Source organism: Sciurus vulgaris, assembly GCF_902686455.1.
Source record: "Sciurus vulgaris genome assembly, chromosome: 8".
In the NCBI taxonomy this organism is placed as follows: Eukaryota; Metazoa; Chordata; class Mammalia; order Rodentia; family Sciuridae; genus Sciurus; species Sciurus vulgaris.
Genome location: NC_136468.1, coordinates 41082984 through 41098605, shown reverse-complemented (window position 1 = coordinate 41098605; position 15622 = coordinate 41082984).

Here is a 15622-nt window from a genome sequence, read left to right as displayed (position 1 = left end):
TATGGGCTGTGATTTTACAAAATTAGTAATGACTGATATTTTGAGAATAGGCTTTGAATGTGGAGTAGAAGTAGATCTGAATCCTGGCACCAACAGATCCCTAGTAGCTCATATAATTTGCACACATCTCAAAGCTTGGATTTTCTTAATTGTTAAATCCTGCAAGTGATTATTCATGGTCTTAAAGGGTTTATTGAAAAAATGTTCAAAAATAGATTCAGAATCATTTAAGGAGTAATTCCAAATTTCTTATTTTACAACTCCATTCACAAAATATCAGGACCAAGAAATTCCCACTTTGACCAAAATCAAGAAAACATCTAAATTCTAATTCTCAATAGAGTTATTCTTCTAAAATTTCACATTATTTCCCATAATCTGCTATTCAGGGCAAATATCGATCTTTATTTTCATAATGAAGAAAAAATGAGGACACATAATTAAGACATCTGTGGTTATATTAAAAAATGTTCTTTCACTTAAGAACAAATGCTACTTTAGTTCTTATGTAGAACATCTAAATAACTGTTCATGCCACCCTGGAGTGTCGGAAATAAAAAGCAGCCCCCAAACTGAAAATTGGAGAATGAGTAACTAACATATTCTGTGTTTTGCCATCCATGACTTTTGACACTGTCTCAGCAATCTGTGGACACAACCACTGTAACGATCACACACTGCTCACCTCTACATTTCCTGACCTCTGAAACTCAAAGGATTGACACTGCTAAGATTTTGATTTAATATTTACATTGTTTTATAGATATGTCAAGACTATTACAGTAAGTCAGATAGTAAAATCTTAAATGTTATGTAATGGATAAGTCATTACAAAGAAATAGACTCAAAGATGTTTCTCAAGGATTCCAAAAATATTTTAACACATATTCACATACCTTTAGTAATGAGATTTCCAGCTACCTCAAACATATCCTGGAAATCATAGAAAGTGGCTATATATATATTATATATATATATATATAACATATATATAACATATTTTTATATTTTTATATATATGTAACATATTTATATATATAACATATTTATATATATATAAAACATCAAATTGGCCTAGTAATAATGCCATATGTACATGTATGTGCATATGTTTCATATGTGTATTTAAATGGTCATTGGAAGAGATCCAAAAACAGATTAACAAAACACCAATTTGTGTTTTAAGTGACATGGGAATCTTCACAATGAAATAACAGCCCCCCAAAAACATTTAAATTCGAGAGTATTTTATAGGCTTAGTAAAGGGTGGATAGTCCTGGAGGAATGAGATAATGCAAAAAGGATATGATATAACAGAGATAAACCAAGAAACTTAACAAGGTCTGTTTGTTGAAATTTTTCTCTGTGATCCTTTATGTTCAGAGATCAGGATGTTCATTTTCTCCAGGTATGGGGAATCACCTTTCAGGTGAGTCTTTAAGATCTGCTTCAGGGGAAGAGCAGAAAATTCTGGGATTTTTAGGGACTGTTTCAGTGGAGAAAGATAGGGGAAAAGTCAGAGCAACCTTCCTGTTCTCAAATTCCTTCAGTTTAAAATATTCATTATGCCAAGGTACCATATGCTGGGGCAACATTTTCTGACCCCATCAAAAATATCCAGCTAAGATCATTAAATATGCTAATAATACACAACATAATCTAACATAATACAATCTTTTGCATACCTTCATGTAAGCTACTCTAGCATTATGACAGTGTCCTGGCAATAGAGCCAATATATATTTACCCCCAAACAGATCAAAAAGCAGTTGGAAAAAATGTCAGTGTATATACTAGATATCTTGATCAACAGATTTCTAGGGTTCATATTTCTGAAATGTTTCAACTAATTCTTTTCTGGGCTTTGCTGACTGGATTTCAGAATGGCTGAGTTTATTAGAATTCAGTAGATGAGATCAATGTATGCAACCTGCAGCTGGACTTCATGCTTAGTCACTAATATCAACTAGGAAATTACCAGTTGTACAAATACAATGGACAATAAAACAAAAAAGTTATAGAAAGTGCTGTCCATTTCTAAAAGGTACAGAATTGTTGTGGTCTTTAGCCCCCTTGCTCTTCTCGACCAGCGACAAGGGAAGGGAGCACTCCCCAACAAGGCCAGATCAGGAAAGGTAGGGACGACTGACCGCCCGCACCCAGCCCTCTGGGCAGAGGACAATTCAGAAAGACCAGTCACAGCAGGAACTCGTTTGTTGAGGAAGTCACACAGCTTTTATGTAGAGTGAAGGCTTGGTGGGAACCAATCAGCTTAAAGGTCAGCAAGGTGGGGGGGGGGTGTTCACGCAGGTGAGAGTCCCATAGGACTGTATGGCAAGCACGAGCTGATCACGTTCGCGGAACTGTTGTTAACCAATCCCTGACGGTGGTCCGATTTATCATCATTAACTTTTGAAACTGCCTTTGGGGTCTTGATCTTGCTCACTCGCCAGGAAGTAAGGAGTCAGCCTGAGTTAGTTAACGTGTCATTAGTCCCAACATATCCCCCTCTTTTGTTTTATATTAAGGGTGTGTCTGTCTTAGGTTGCCCCTGGGAGGGTCTTACCCGTCATGGAACATCACCCTAGCAGTTTGGGGATCCGCCTTACTCAAAGGTGTGCCTGTCTTAGGTTGTCCTCCTCTGAGGATCTTACCTGTCATTGACTACCACCTTAGCACTTCAGGTGGGCCCCTCAGGAGGAGCAGGGCTTAAGGGAGAGACACTTAGACCCCAGTATCCTGATACGAGTGATCCATGATCTGTAGGGCTCCCAATCATCATTATGAAGGGCGGTATAATGCTGTCGGACCACCATGAGCTGCACAGACTTAGCCTGGTTTTCAGGAAATGGATAAGCTTATCGATTATGCAAGGCCCAAAGGTGAACACAAGGATAATGGTGATTAGCGGTCCCATAAGCAGGAGGAGGTAGGGGAGCCACCCGTGTCCAGAGAAAGTTAGAGTGAAGCTCGCTCCTGCGACATTCCAGATCTTCTTGTAGGTTTTCGATTTTATCTTGTACAATGCCAGAGCAGTTGGTGTAGAAACAGCACTCTTCACCAAGGAACAGGCAAAGCCCTCCTTCCTTCGCCGTTAGCAGATCCAAACCATGACGATTTTGCAGGATGGCAGCAGCCAAGGAATCAAGTTGAGCCTGTAGATCTAAGATGGTACTGGCAATATATTGCATATCACCAATTATTTGTTGAGAAAGCTTATTATAGAGAGCGAGAGACGTGCTTATACCTGAAATTCCTGTCCCTACTCCTGTGGCCACTCCTATCCCTAGTATTGCCCTTTTTGCTCATGGGTTGGAGTGCTCCACAGATGGTATGGGTAGGGACTGATTATTTGGGAGGATTGTGACCTCTGGGAATAAGAAGGCAAGAGCACATATTTCTGTCCAGTTACCAGGGAGCACATTGGATGCTGGTCCTCCACAATAAAAGACCGTACCATTTGGGGTGCATCGGGGTGTATTTGCAATGGGAATAGTGATGTTTTTCCCTCATATATTAGGGTTCAAAGACCCCATGTCCTCAGTTTGATTAGAGGTTGAGCTAGGAAGAAAACAGATCACATTGGGGTATGTATATTTCACCATAGGGAGGCAGTATAGGGCAACTGGAGGAGAAGGTTATGGTTTCATTAGGGGAAGATCCGTGACCCTAAGGGGTCCAATGTGAAAGCAAAGCCAGCAGTCTTCTGCAAGAGGGGGGTTAGTGAGATTTAAAAACTGAAACGTAGCTTGTGAACATCAGAAGAGAGATGATGAGAAGTTCAGTAACAATGAGGCAGAGTCCAAAAGAAGGAATATTATACCTCAAAAGGGTGTGCTCTTGGGTGAATTATATTGTTCTGGTTGATGGTATTTGAGGTTCCTGACAGGCACCCAGATAGGGTTTGGTTCTCCAGTTGGGAACACACATCCAAAACCTCTGCCAGTACTTATGAGCGGGTTAGGGCCACACCAGCATCCAGTTAATGGATCTTTCCATTGGACTTCAATCTTAAGGTAAGGCACTTGATTAGCCCAGTGTCGTTGGAAGGCAGTTAAGGGTTGATTTTTTGAAAAATTTAAAAGATTTAATGTAAGCATTGGTATTCTTAATTGATCATGGGGGTTATTTCCCCTTTTTTTGTTTTATTAGTTGATCTTTTAAAGTTTTATTATGTCTTTCAATTATGGCTTGCCCTTTCAGATTATATGGGATCCCTGTGGTGTGTTTAATATGCCAATTGTTGAAGAATTCTTATAATGATTTACATGTAAAACAGGGCCCATTATCTGTTTTGATCTGTTGAGGCAAGCCTAAAGTGGCAAAACATTGTAAGAAATGGCTTTCAGCATGCTTGGCCTTTTCACCAGAGTAAGCAGTGGCCCAGCAGGCATGGGAGTAAGTATCAATAGACATAAATATATATTTTAACTTTCCAAATGGTGCATAATGAGTCACATCATCTGCCAGATAATGTTAGGTTGTAAACCTCTGGGGTTTACCCTGGGGGATTGGAGAGGTGGAATCTGTAAGAAAGATAGGCAAGATTTGCAGGTTCTTACAATCTTTTTTAAATCCTTTACGGGGACCAAAGAAAACTTATGATGTAACCCTCTCCAATTTAAATGGGTCAGGTCATGAAGGCCTTGGGCTAGTTGTAAGTCCTATTGAGGTTGGGCCATAGCTATTGAGGTCCCTGATGTGGCTAACTGGTCAGCCACAGCATTGCCTTGTGCAAGGGAGCCGGTTACCACATATAGGCTATCTGAGAAAAGATTCATGGGTTTTTGTACTTGAGTTAGGGCCATAACAATTGCATATAACTCCTTAAATTGTGCTGACCCGATAACTGATTCAAAATGGGTAATCACTTCCTCTTTCACTAATGGGGGGGGGGTAAATTACAACAGCAGATCCCTTTTTTCCTCCATCTGTGAATTCATTTACAGCTTTAGGGAGGGGTTTAGTGAGAAAAAGTATAGGGGGTGCCCATTTAAGTTTTGAAAATGAGGACACCCATTTGGTTGACCCATAATGGCAGTCAATCTTCCCTAAGAAGCCCTCCAATGCACAGGATACTCTATTGTTATTCCTTTGAACCCATTCAAAATCTGACAGGCGATAGGTCACTGTCAAAACATCAGGCTCTTTTCCATAGTGCCTAAGGGCAGCATCCCTGCCTTTAATTATAAGGTCAGCCAATTGGTCAAGGAGAGCATAGACCCTAGGAGAGCCCCCCCACCCCATGACTGCATGTATCCATTGAAGGGGCTTTCCCTACTGAGTTAGGGCTGCAGTGGACAGCTGAGAACCGGGAAGAATCCAGAGGCTAAGGGGATCTTCAGGCCGGTATCAAGCCAACCGGGTAGAGTTAAGGGCTACTTGTATTTTTTGGAGTATATGTTGATGGTCTTGAGTTAGGGTAACAATGTCTGTAGGATCTTTGTCCTGTAGCAAGTCAAAGAGAGGGAGGATATCCTCCGTAGAGATAGGAGGCCATGGTCTCAACCAATTAAGCTCCCCTAATAACTTTTGTAAATCAACGAAGGAATAGGAGGATTGGAGGAGTAATTGAGGCTTAAGGGGGCAAACAGAATCCAATTTGAGCTCAGTTCCCAGTATCTTGAAGGGAGGGACAGTTTGGACCTTATCATTAGATATATGTAGTCCTCCTTTCTCCAAAAGGCCTTAGAGTTCCTTATATGCGGAGCTTAGTTGTAAGGCATCAGTGGCTCCTATAATAATATCATCCATATAAATATACAAGGTAATTTGTGGCCTTTTGTGTAGGAGTTGAAGGAGCTCAGAAACAAAATGTTGACAAAAGGCAGGGCTATCAGCCATGCCTTGGGGTAGAACCACCCATTCATAACATTCATCTGGCCCTTGGTAATTGGTAGAGGGCACTGAGAAAGTAAACTTCTCACAATCTCTGGGTGGAGTGGTAATAAGAAACAATCTTTGATATCAATAACAAGAAGCAAGAGATCCCTTGGAATAGAGGGGATCCAGGGAAGACCCCTTCAAGGGGTTCCTACTGGAGCATACAACTATTAATTTTCCTGAGGTCCTGAAGCATCCTCCATTTTCCTGATGTTTTTTGGATGACAAAAACTGGACTATTCCAGGGGCTTAGAGATGGTCTGATATGACCTAAGGTCAGTAGTTCTTGTACAATATCTCTTAAATGTTGGAGCTTATCTTGGGGTAATGGCCACTGTTCCACCCATACTGGGGGGCCTGGGAGCCATTGGATGGCTGGCGTCATTGGCCTTTAGGATTGGGGGGTGGCCCTACCCGGGGGGCTGGGACCTTTTGCCTAGATGCCTCAAAAAGAGGGTCCCCTCTATAATTACTAAAACGGCCAAGCAGATTGAACTGTTGTTCACATTCCTCCTGCTCAAGGAGGTCATCATACACTGCCTTGTGATCAGTCATAATATAGACTTCGGCTTCCCCCAAAAATATCTTGTCCTAATAGATTTGCAGTAAGACCTGAGGCTATGAGGGGGCACACGTCTCCCTGGGCATCGTTCACATCCTGCCATTTGAGCCAATCTTTGGTCTCTTCTGATTTAGTATCACCTCCTACCCCAAGCAACTGGGGGCCAGTAACCAACCTCCATTGAGGTGGAACTTCCTCCTTTCTTTACACAGTCCTATCCATTCCAGTGTCAATGAGACAATGGAACTTCTTTCCTGCTATAAAAATGTCCATTTTTGGCCTGACCTCAAGGACAACAGAAACAGTCCAATGTGCCTCAGAGGGGCTATGGGGGGAGATATCTCCTTTGTGTGACGGGGCTGGAGGGTGCCCCTTGATTAGTTTAAAGGTTTCCCCTTAATGTCAAATTTAGATTTGCCATCCCTCTGCCAATGGAATCCCTTTCTGCATCTTCGGCAAGACATCTTGGGGGTGGCTGGCCTTTGAGGTGAACCCGTAGAGCATCCGGGCAGAGCCTCAGAACGCACCTGACCAGTGGGGCAATTCCTCTTGAAGTGGCCTGGTTGCCCGCAGCCATAATATACTCCTTTACCCTTAGTTGCAACTGGTGACAAGGCTGCCATGAGAGCCTCAGCAAGTGAGGCAGTTTGGGCCTGTAGGGCTGTAATCGAGGATTGAGACTGATGTGCTTGTGTGCCAATATCTTTGGTAGCCACAATCCACCTTCCTATGGAGCGATCTTTCATCCCTGCACAGGCCAATTTCTGATTGGTAGTCATTCCTTCCCAAACTAACATTTTAACAAATTGATCTCTTAGGGGCCCTGGAGGAAATTTTCTCTGAAGGCTTCTTTCTACCCTTTGATGAAGGTTGCTAGGTCCTCAAGTTGCCTTCTGGGTAATCCCTGCAATGGGGGATATTGAGGGGCCCTCCTCTAGCTTTTTCCATGCCACTAACCCTAGGGCTCTTACTTGTTCTTGATATGGGACCGGGATGGCAGCCCATAAGAGGCCAGTAGAGAATTGGTCACTGGATCCCGAGAGCATCCCGGATAACCAGGATGGGAGGGTTAGGGGCCTGGTTCCGTTCAGCCTGAGAATGACATTATTCATTAAAAAAGGCACGCCACTTTAGATATAAAGGACCAGGAAGGACAGCTTTAGTTAGGTTCTTCCAATCCTGAGTGGTGCACTGCTGGTGGGCAAGGCCCTGGAGGATGGTTTCAGCCCAAGGGGAATTGGGCCCATCCTCTGAAACAGCTTTCTTTAGTTCCTTTAAATCTTGTGCCTCCCATGGGTACCACATAGCAGGTCAGTTACCCCCTGGGTTAGCATTTACCAGGAAGGCCATACAGGCAGGGGAAGGTTAGAGTAAGTGAGTTCTCTCCCAGTATCATAAAATAGCCGCTGGGAAGATTTCCCACCATCTGGACAAGATGGCAGCAATGAGCCCCCCGGGGGCGGAAGTGGACCCTCGCTATGTGTAGAGGCTGGCTGCCCTCCTGGTTCCTTTGGATGGGGCAGTAGTAACTGTTCCCCAGGTGAGGATGGGCAATAAGAAGGAGGGCAAGGGCTTTCAATGGAGTCTGATGTGGCCCCAGAATCAGATGCGGCCATGGGCATGTTAGAAGCACCAAAAATGATATCAAAGGGGTCGAAGGGCTCTCCTTTAAGATCCTCAACCTTGGGAGGAATGGATGGAGATGGATTAGGCTCCTCATTAAAGGTCTCCCAACACTGTTTACTATGTGGCAAGTTTCCGGAAGGAGATGCAATGGGAGGAGCTGGCGGTTCTTTAGGTGGCGGCTCTTTGGGGGGAAACTTGGAGCCCCCTTTGGGAGGTTCTAGAAAGAAGCAGGCCTTAAGGGCAGATAATGTAGGGCAGATTCCCAATGGGGGACCCTCCCCTAAATTGATTTCCCTCTTCCTAACAAGTTGTTCTACATGATCCCATGTGGACCAGTCAAAAAGTTTAGCGGCAGGAAGCCAAGGGGCCACTGGAGTAAAGGTGTCCCATGCTTTTTCTGCCTGTGTATCGGACAATTCAAGGCCCCTACTTTTTAGCATAAGCTTAAGAGCCTTGAGTGCAGAGTCACCATATGTGGTGTGTGTTTGCCCATCCTTTCAGGGATGCCCTTACCTCGGAACTCACTTAGCCCGATCCGCTGGTACTTTCAGTTTTGTAGCCGCTCCTTCACTTTGTTCGCTGCTTCTTTGAATCAGCCTCCAGGGGCCCCATGTTGAGCGCCAAATGTTGAGGTCTTTAGCCCCCTTGCTCTTCTTGACCAGCGACAAGGGAAGGAAGCACTCCCCAACAAGGCCAGATCGGGAAAGGTAGGGACGACTGACTGCTCGCACCCAGCCCTCCAGGCGGAGGACAATCAGACACTTCGGAAAGACCAGTCACGGCAGGAACTCGTTTATTGAGGAAGTCACACAGTTTTATATAGGGTGAAGGCTAGGCGGGAACCAATCAGCTTAAAGGTCAGCAAGGCACAGGGTGGGGTGGGGGGATTTGGGGGGTTTCACACGGGTGAGAGTCGCAAGCCCGAGCTGATCATGTTGGCAGAACTGTTGTTAACCAATCCCTGACGGTGGTCCGATTTATCGTCATTAACGTTTGAAACCGCCTTTGAGGCCTTGATCTTGCTCACTTGCCAGGGAGTAAGGAGTCAGCCTGAGTTAGTTAATGCATCATTAGTCCCAACAACAGAATTACTGAGAAGTTTAAATGTTGCAACTTGTGCTTTTTATGGTAGCTATCTGAAAATTGCAAATTCCCTTATGGTTTGAGCCCGGCAGAACTGTTAACAAATGTTTTGTGGTAGTACATGGAACTAATCACATCAGGACTCCAGCTTCAGTCAGTTGGGTCTCAAATTTGATTTGTTATATAGTTCAGTTTTTCAGTAAGAGAATGCAAATCCACTCATTTTTAAGTTCTAATTTTAGTTTTCTCTAATAGCTAATATCTTTTGATTGTGTCCCATTAGTTGAATGTAAATTATCATGATTAGGAAAGGGATCCTGAAAGATGAACTTCTGAGATTCACCCAGAATATAATGGGGTAGTAATGATACCCACCAAACCTTCAAGTGATAGCCCACACATTGAATAATGAATTTGATTTATAAGGGAAAAATGCTCCACTTTGTTTTTATAATTGAAGTGGCAAATATTAGCAAAGATTTAAAAGTTCAATAAAATTCAGTGTTGCTCTTCACCATTGTTTGAAACAGAGGAAAATGAAAACAAACTAATATCTACCAGAACATGATTAATCCAGACAGCAAATGCTATATAGCCAGAAAATGAAAAGGTTAGAACAGAAACAAATAAACAGATTGAAAGTTTTTTAACTAATATAATTTTGGTGAGAAAACACACAATGTGGAAGTGTAATATGAGCCAGCATGATCCAATTTATGTAAAATGAAATTTTATGTAAGACATTTAAGAGGGTATAAACTAAATTCATATCAACACTGATCTGGGGGACAATATTTAGTGGGAAGAAACTGACTTTCTAATATATACACTTTTCATTTGTTTTATTTGTGACTAGTATGTGCATTCATAATAAAATAATAAAATGTGATAGAGGCATTTTTAATAGAAATCATTACAGGAGTTTTGCAACAAAACAATATTGTCAGGATATAGGTATTGTTATAAGAAAGTAACCAAAAAAAAAAAAAAAAAAAAAAAAAAAACCTGTGTAACTCCTGGGGTGTAAAGAAAGGAACTACTTTTTGATGGAAAAATAAGGAATGGACATGTATGTACCTTTTTAGTACTATATCCTTAACAAATTAGAATGAAGTGTTCAATAAATATCAAGTGTATAATTGATTAAAACATCTATCATGATAGAAGAGATAGAAAATAGATCACCTGGAATATGCTTACTTTATTAAGAAGAATTGAGTTGGACACAATATTAGATAATGGTGTAAATTCTCTCAGTAAATTAAATTGTGCCGTGTGTGTGTGTGTGTGTGTGTGTGTGTGTGTGTGTAGGTACACTGAAGAAGACTGAACCCAGGGCAAGCACTCTACCACTGACTATATCCCTAGTCTGGAATTTTTTTTTATGTTTTGATACTGGGGGTTGAACTCAGGGGTGTTTTCTGACTGAGCTGCATCTCCCAGACTCTTTCTTTCTTTCTCTCTCCTTTCTCTCTCTTTCTTTCTCTTCCTTTCTCTCTCTTTCTTTCTCTCTCTCTTCCTTCCTTCCTTCCTTCCTTCCTTCCTTCCTTCCTTCCTTCCTTCCTTCCTTCCTTCCTTCCTTCCTTTCTTTCTTTCTTTCTTCCTTCCTTCCTTCCTTCCTTCCTTCCTTTCTTCCTTTCTTTCCCTCCCTCCCTCCCTCCCTCCCTCCCTCTCTCTCTCTCTCTCTCTCTTTCTTTCTTTCTTTCTTTCTTTCTTTCTTTGACAAGGCCTCACTATGTTGCCTAAGTCCTCACAAAATTGCTGAGTCTGGCCTTGGAACTTGCAACCCTCCTGCCTCAGTCTCCTGCACTGCTGGGTTTACAGGTATGCACTGCTACATCTGGCTGGTGTTGGGAGGTCTCCACATCCCATGTGGATGAGGGAAGGGATAACTGTTAGAGATGACAATGGTGCGGGTGACAAATCTATTAATTACTAATAAACTTATCTCATCAATAAACACACAAGAGCAAATTCTCTTTTCAAATGGAAGGGAATGTGGCAGATGGGGCCATACCAGATCTGGTGCCCACCAAGATGGAGTACCCCACCTTCACCTTTATTTATAGTCACACAGGTAAAGGGGCCCAGGCCAGGAGGGGCTTCTTCTGTGAGGAACAGGATGGGGTGGAGTTAGAGAAGCCATTTGCTTAGGAGAACTTCCTCAGATGGTGAACCACTCCATACAGGGCCACCAGCTGCCAGGTGGTCTGGAACAGTCTCTCATGACTACCAATTCCTGGGAGTCAGACCTCTGTATCCCCTGGCTCAGCCAAGTCTGATTTCACTAGACATGGATGGCTCCCCACAAAATGGTATTAATTTAAAAACATATCTTTACATAAAATTATTTAAAAATCAGTACAGCGTAAGTGAAGGGACACAGATTACACAAACATAGCTTAATAAATTTATCAAAAATCATACAAATGGTAACCTAATGTCTACTTAGAATTAGTGAAGCAGTGGTGAGATCTGGCATCATCTTCATCTCTCATGACAGGTCTTATGCTATGTTCTTTGTTCCAGGAATGTCATAAACACTCTTATGTACTATAACCCCAAAGAGAGAAGCTTCAAGGAATTACTTCCCTTTGCAAAATGTGCCTCATAAGATTAACTGAAAATCCTGAAAGACTCCAAGAAATAACTTTCCAACAGTGAGCAGGCAGAAGTGGTGCTAGCTATCTGGAAAGAGGTTTTGGAAAGAGAGCCTGATAGTGACTTTCGAACACCATGACCAGCCAGGTGCCTTCTGATGTACTTCTAGGTCTGTGGAAACACAGGCCTCCTGAAAGGAGAACCTTAACTATTTCATGTTCGATGCAAAGGCCTGGGGCAAGAGACCCAGCCCAGGAGCGGCAAAGAGAAGTAGCTGGAGTGTAGGAGGAAGAGGAGTGTATTTTTAAGAGTTCAGGGTAAAATAAATTTTTAAAATAAGACATGTGGAACTCAGTTCATTAGTTTCTTATCCCTTTCTTTTGGGTATCATAGGAACTAGAATCTCCATTTTCCCCATCTTAGGAATTAGATTTTTCTTTTTAATGGTTTCTTTCTTGGTTTGCTGTAAAAGCAAATGAATTTTACAGGTTTTCCCCCATTATTTTTTTTTTTATCTAAATTAAACCCTTTTATGGATGTTTCTAAGACTGATTACTAACAACAGAAATGTCACTGAGCTCATTCTCAGCTTTGTTTACATCTACGAGGAAAACGTACAAGGGACTGTACAGAAAGGGCTGAAGTAAATTTGAACTTCATTGTAGAATACCTTGACCTGGCAGGCTCTCAAACAGAACAAGGACTTTGAGGTACACAGGAGCAAGACAGAAGGGAAGGCTGTCAGGAAGACAATGTATCTGAACAATGAAGAGTGGGAAATGGAAGTGTTCTCTTTGTGCAAATTGTTGCGATTTGTGGTCTCAGGACTGCATACTTCACCTGGTACTGATGTTGGTAAAAAGTAAAAATGGAGACAGGAAAGGAAGAAGAAAAGGTATTATAAGTTACAGCATCTAAGCGAGAACGAATTTGAGGAGATACTTGGTTGTAAAGGGAACCTCACTTTAAGAATTTGATATACCACAAAGGCCCATGTGTTGAAGGCTTGATCCCCAAGGTGGGGGAACTGTCAAGAGGTGGGGCCTACTGAGAAGTTAGGTCATCAGGGATCTGCCCTTGAAAGGATTATTCCAAGCCCTGCCTTTCCTCTCTCTTACTTTCCTATAGCCATGAGGCATTCAGTCTTCCCCTGCCATGCATTCCTACCATGATTATGCTATTATCAGTCCAAGGCAACAGTGCCAAGTAGCAGGCCAAGATTAAAATCTCTGAAACCCTGGTACACAATAAACCTTTTCTCTTAAGCTTTTTATCTCAGGTACTTTGTCATAGTTGTACAAAGGTGACATACCACATAATAACAAAGAAAATACTGCATATACATAAACACAGATTTAAAAACTACAAATTATAATTGGCTTAAGTTATTATATGGAATGTAGCATAAACTGGCTACGTATTTGACTTCAAAGCAGAGGTCAGCTAGAATGTTAAATACCAGAACACACATAAGGTGAAGCAGCTATCACATGCAGAAAATCAACAAATAGCAAATAAGTTTTTTTTCTGGCAATGTAAAAAAAAAAATTGTTAAATGTATTTCTTAAATAAAAACAATTTGAAAAACATGGAGTTTTTTACTTAAGCTATTTAGTATAAAAATGAATTGTAGCTTTGGTCAGTATTTCATATTGTTATCTTACAATTGTTTTATTATATTTCCATTCTCCATATCCTGGACCAAATCATTCACAAAATGTTATGAAGGGAGTTATATTTTATATTTTAAAATGATTTCCATAAATTTTTTAAAAGTGAATCAAGAATTCAGAACCTTCTCAATCATTTAGAGATATAACTTTTCAGATGAATTTCATTCTCTACCATGTCAAAGCAAAATTTAGCACATATGATTCAAATGTCAATACCAGCTCATATTGGTATAGGTTGAGCTATAATAGTTTGCCACTGTAATGGTATTTATTTACCATGAATTATTTACCATGGTAAACCAGTAAAGCAAACTACACAGATAAGACATTTATCTGGAGCTTACTTTATAAGATTCTTGACTTAAACATAACTTCATCTTTGTATCCCAATAATCTCTAGCATGGTAGCTGGCACATGAGACTATACGTGATTGATAAACTCATAAAATCAATAATCATTCATTTGGAACAGTGGAGGGATAAGAAACATTTGAATTACCCATACACACATTATCATTAGATCACTCTCCTTCCCACACTCAGATGCTTAGGAAAAAAGAAAAATCCAACTAGAAAATTATGAAAATAATAATTTTAATTTTAAAATTTCTTTTTAGTTATACATGACAGTATAACATATTTTGAAATATACATACATGGAGTATAACTTCACATTTTTGTGATTGTACATTGATGTGGAGTTACACTAGTTGTATATTCATATAAGAACATAGAAAAGTTATGTCTGATTCATTCTACTATCTTTTTATTCCCATTCCCCTATCCTTCCCTTCATTTCACTTTGTCTAATCCAGTGAACTTCTATTTTTCCCTGCCCCCCCAAGCCTATTGGGAATTAGCATCTGCATATCAGAGAGAACATTCAGTCTTTGGTGTTTGGACTTGGCTTATTTAACTTAGCATGATAGTTTTTAATTCCATCTATTTATTGGCAAATGCCATATTTCCATTCTTTTTTATGATTGTGTGGATTATGAATATTCCATTGTGTACATGTACCAGAAAACTTAGAATGGAACCATCATTTGACCGAGCTATCCCATTCCTCAGTTTATACCCAAAGGACTTAAAATCAGCATACTACAGTGACACAGTCACATTAATGTTTATAGCAGCTCAATTCACAATAGCTAAATTATGGAACCAAACTAGGTGTCCTTCAACAGAGGACTGGATAAATAAAATATGATATATATAAATATAAATATATATATATATATATATATATTACTCAGCTTTAAAGAAGAATGAAATTATGGCATTTGCTGGTAAATGGATGGAGTTGGAGAATATCATGCTAAATGAAATAAGTCAATCCCCAAAAACCAAAGGCCAAATGTTTTCTCTGATATGTGATTCTAATTCACAATAAGTGGAGGATGCTAGGGAAGAATAGAGTTACTTTATATTAGGTAGAGGGGAATAAAGGGAAGGGAAGGGATATGGGGTAGAAAGGATAGTAAAATGAAATAGATATTATTACCTCATGTACATATATGACTTCATGACCAATGTGATCCTACAATATGTACAATCAGAAAAATGAGAAATTATACTTCATTTACATATGATTTATCAAAATGTATAAATGTATTCTACTGTCATATATAACTAATTAGAACAAATTAAAAACAAGGGATACTTTGAGCTCTTTTCCTATTCTTATTCAACTTCTTCTAATTGCTCTGAATAGAGTTTCCAGGACTATATTGAACAGAAGTAATGAAAGAGGGCCTCCCTGTCTTGTTCCAGTTTTTAATGTTTTAAAATTTTCTCCATTTAGAATGATGTTGTTGGTCTTGAGTTTAGCATATATAGCTTCTACAATGTTGAGGTATGTTCATTTTATACCTAGTTTTCCTAGTGTTTTGAACATGAATGGATCTCAATTTTGTCAAATGTTTATTCTGCATCTATTGAAGTAATCATGTGATTCTTGTCTTGAGTCTACTGATGTGACGAATTATGTTTATTGGTTTCCGTATGTTGAAACAACCTTGCATCCCTGGGGTGAACTGCATTTGATCATGGCATACTATCTTTTTAATATGTGTATGCAATTTGCTAGTATTTTATTAAGAATTTTTTATCTTCATGAGGGATATTGGTTTGAAGTTTTCTTTCCTTGATGTGTCTTTGTCCGGTTTTGGTATCTAGCTTCATAGAATGAGTT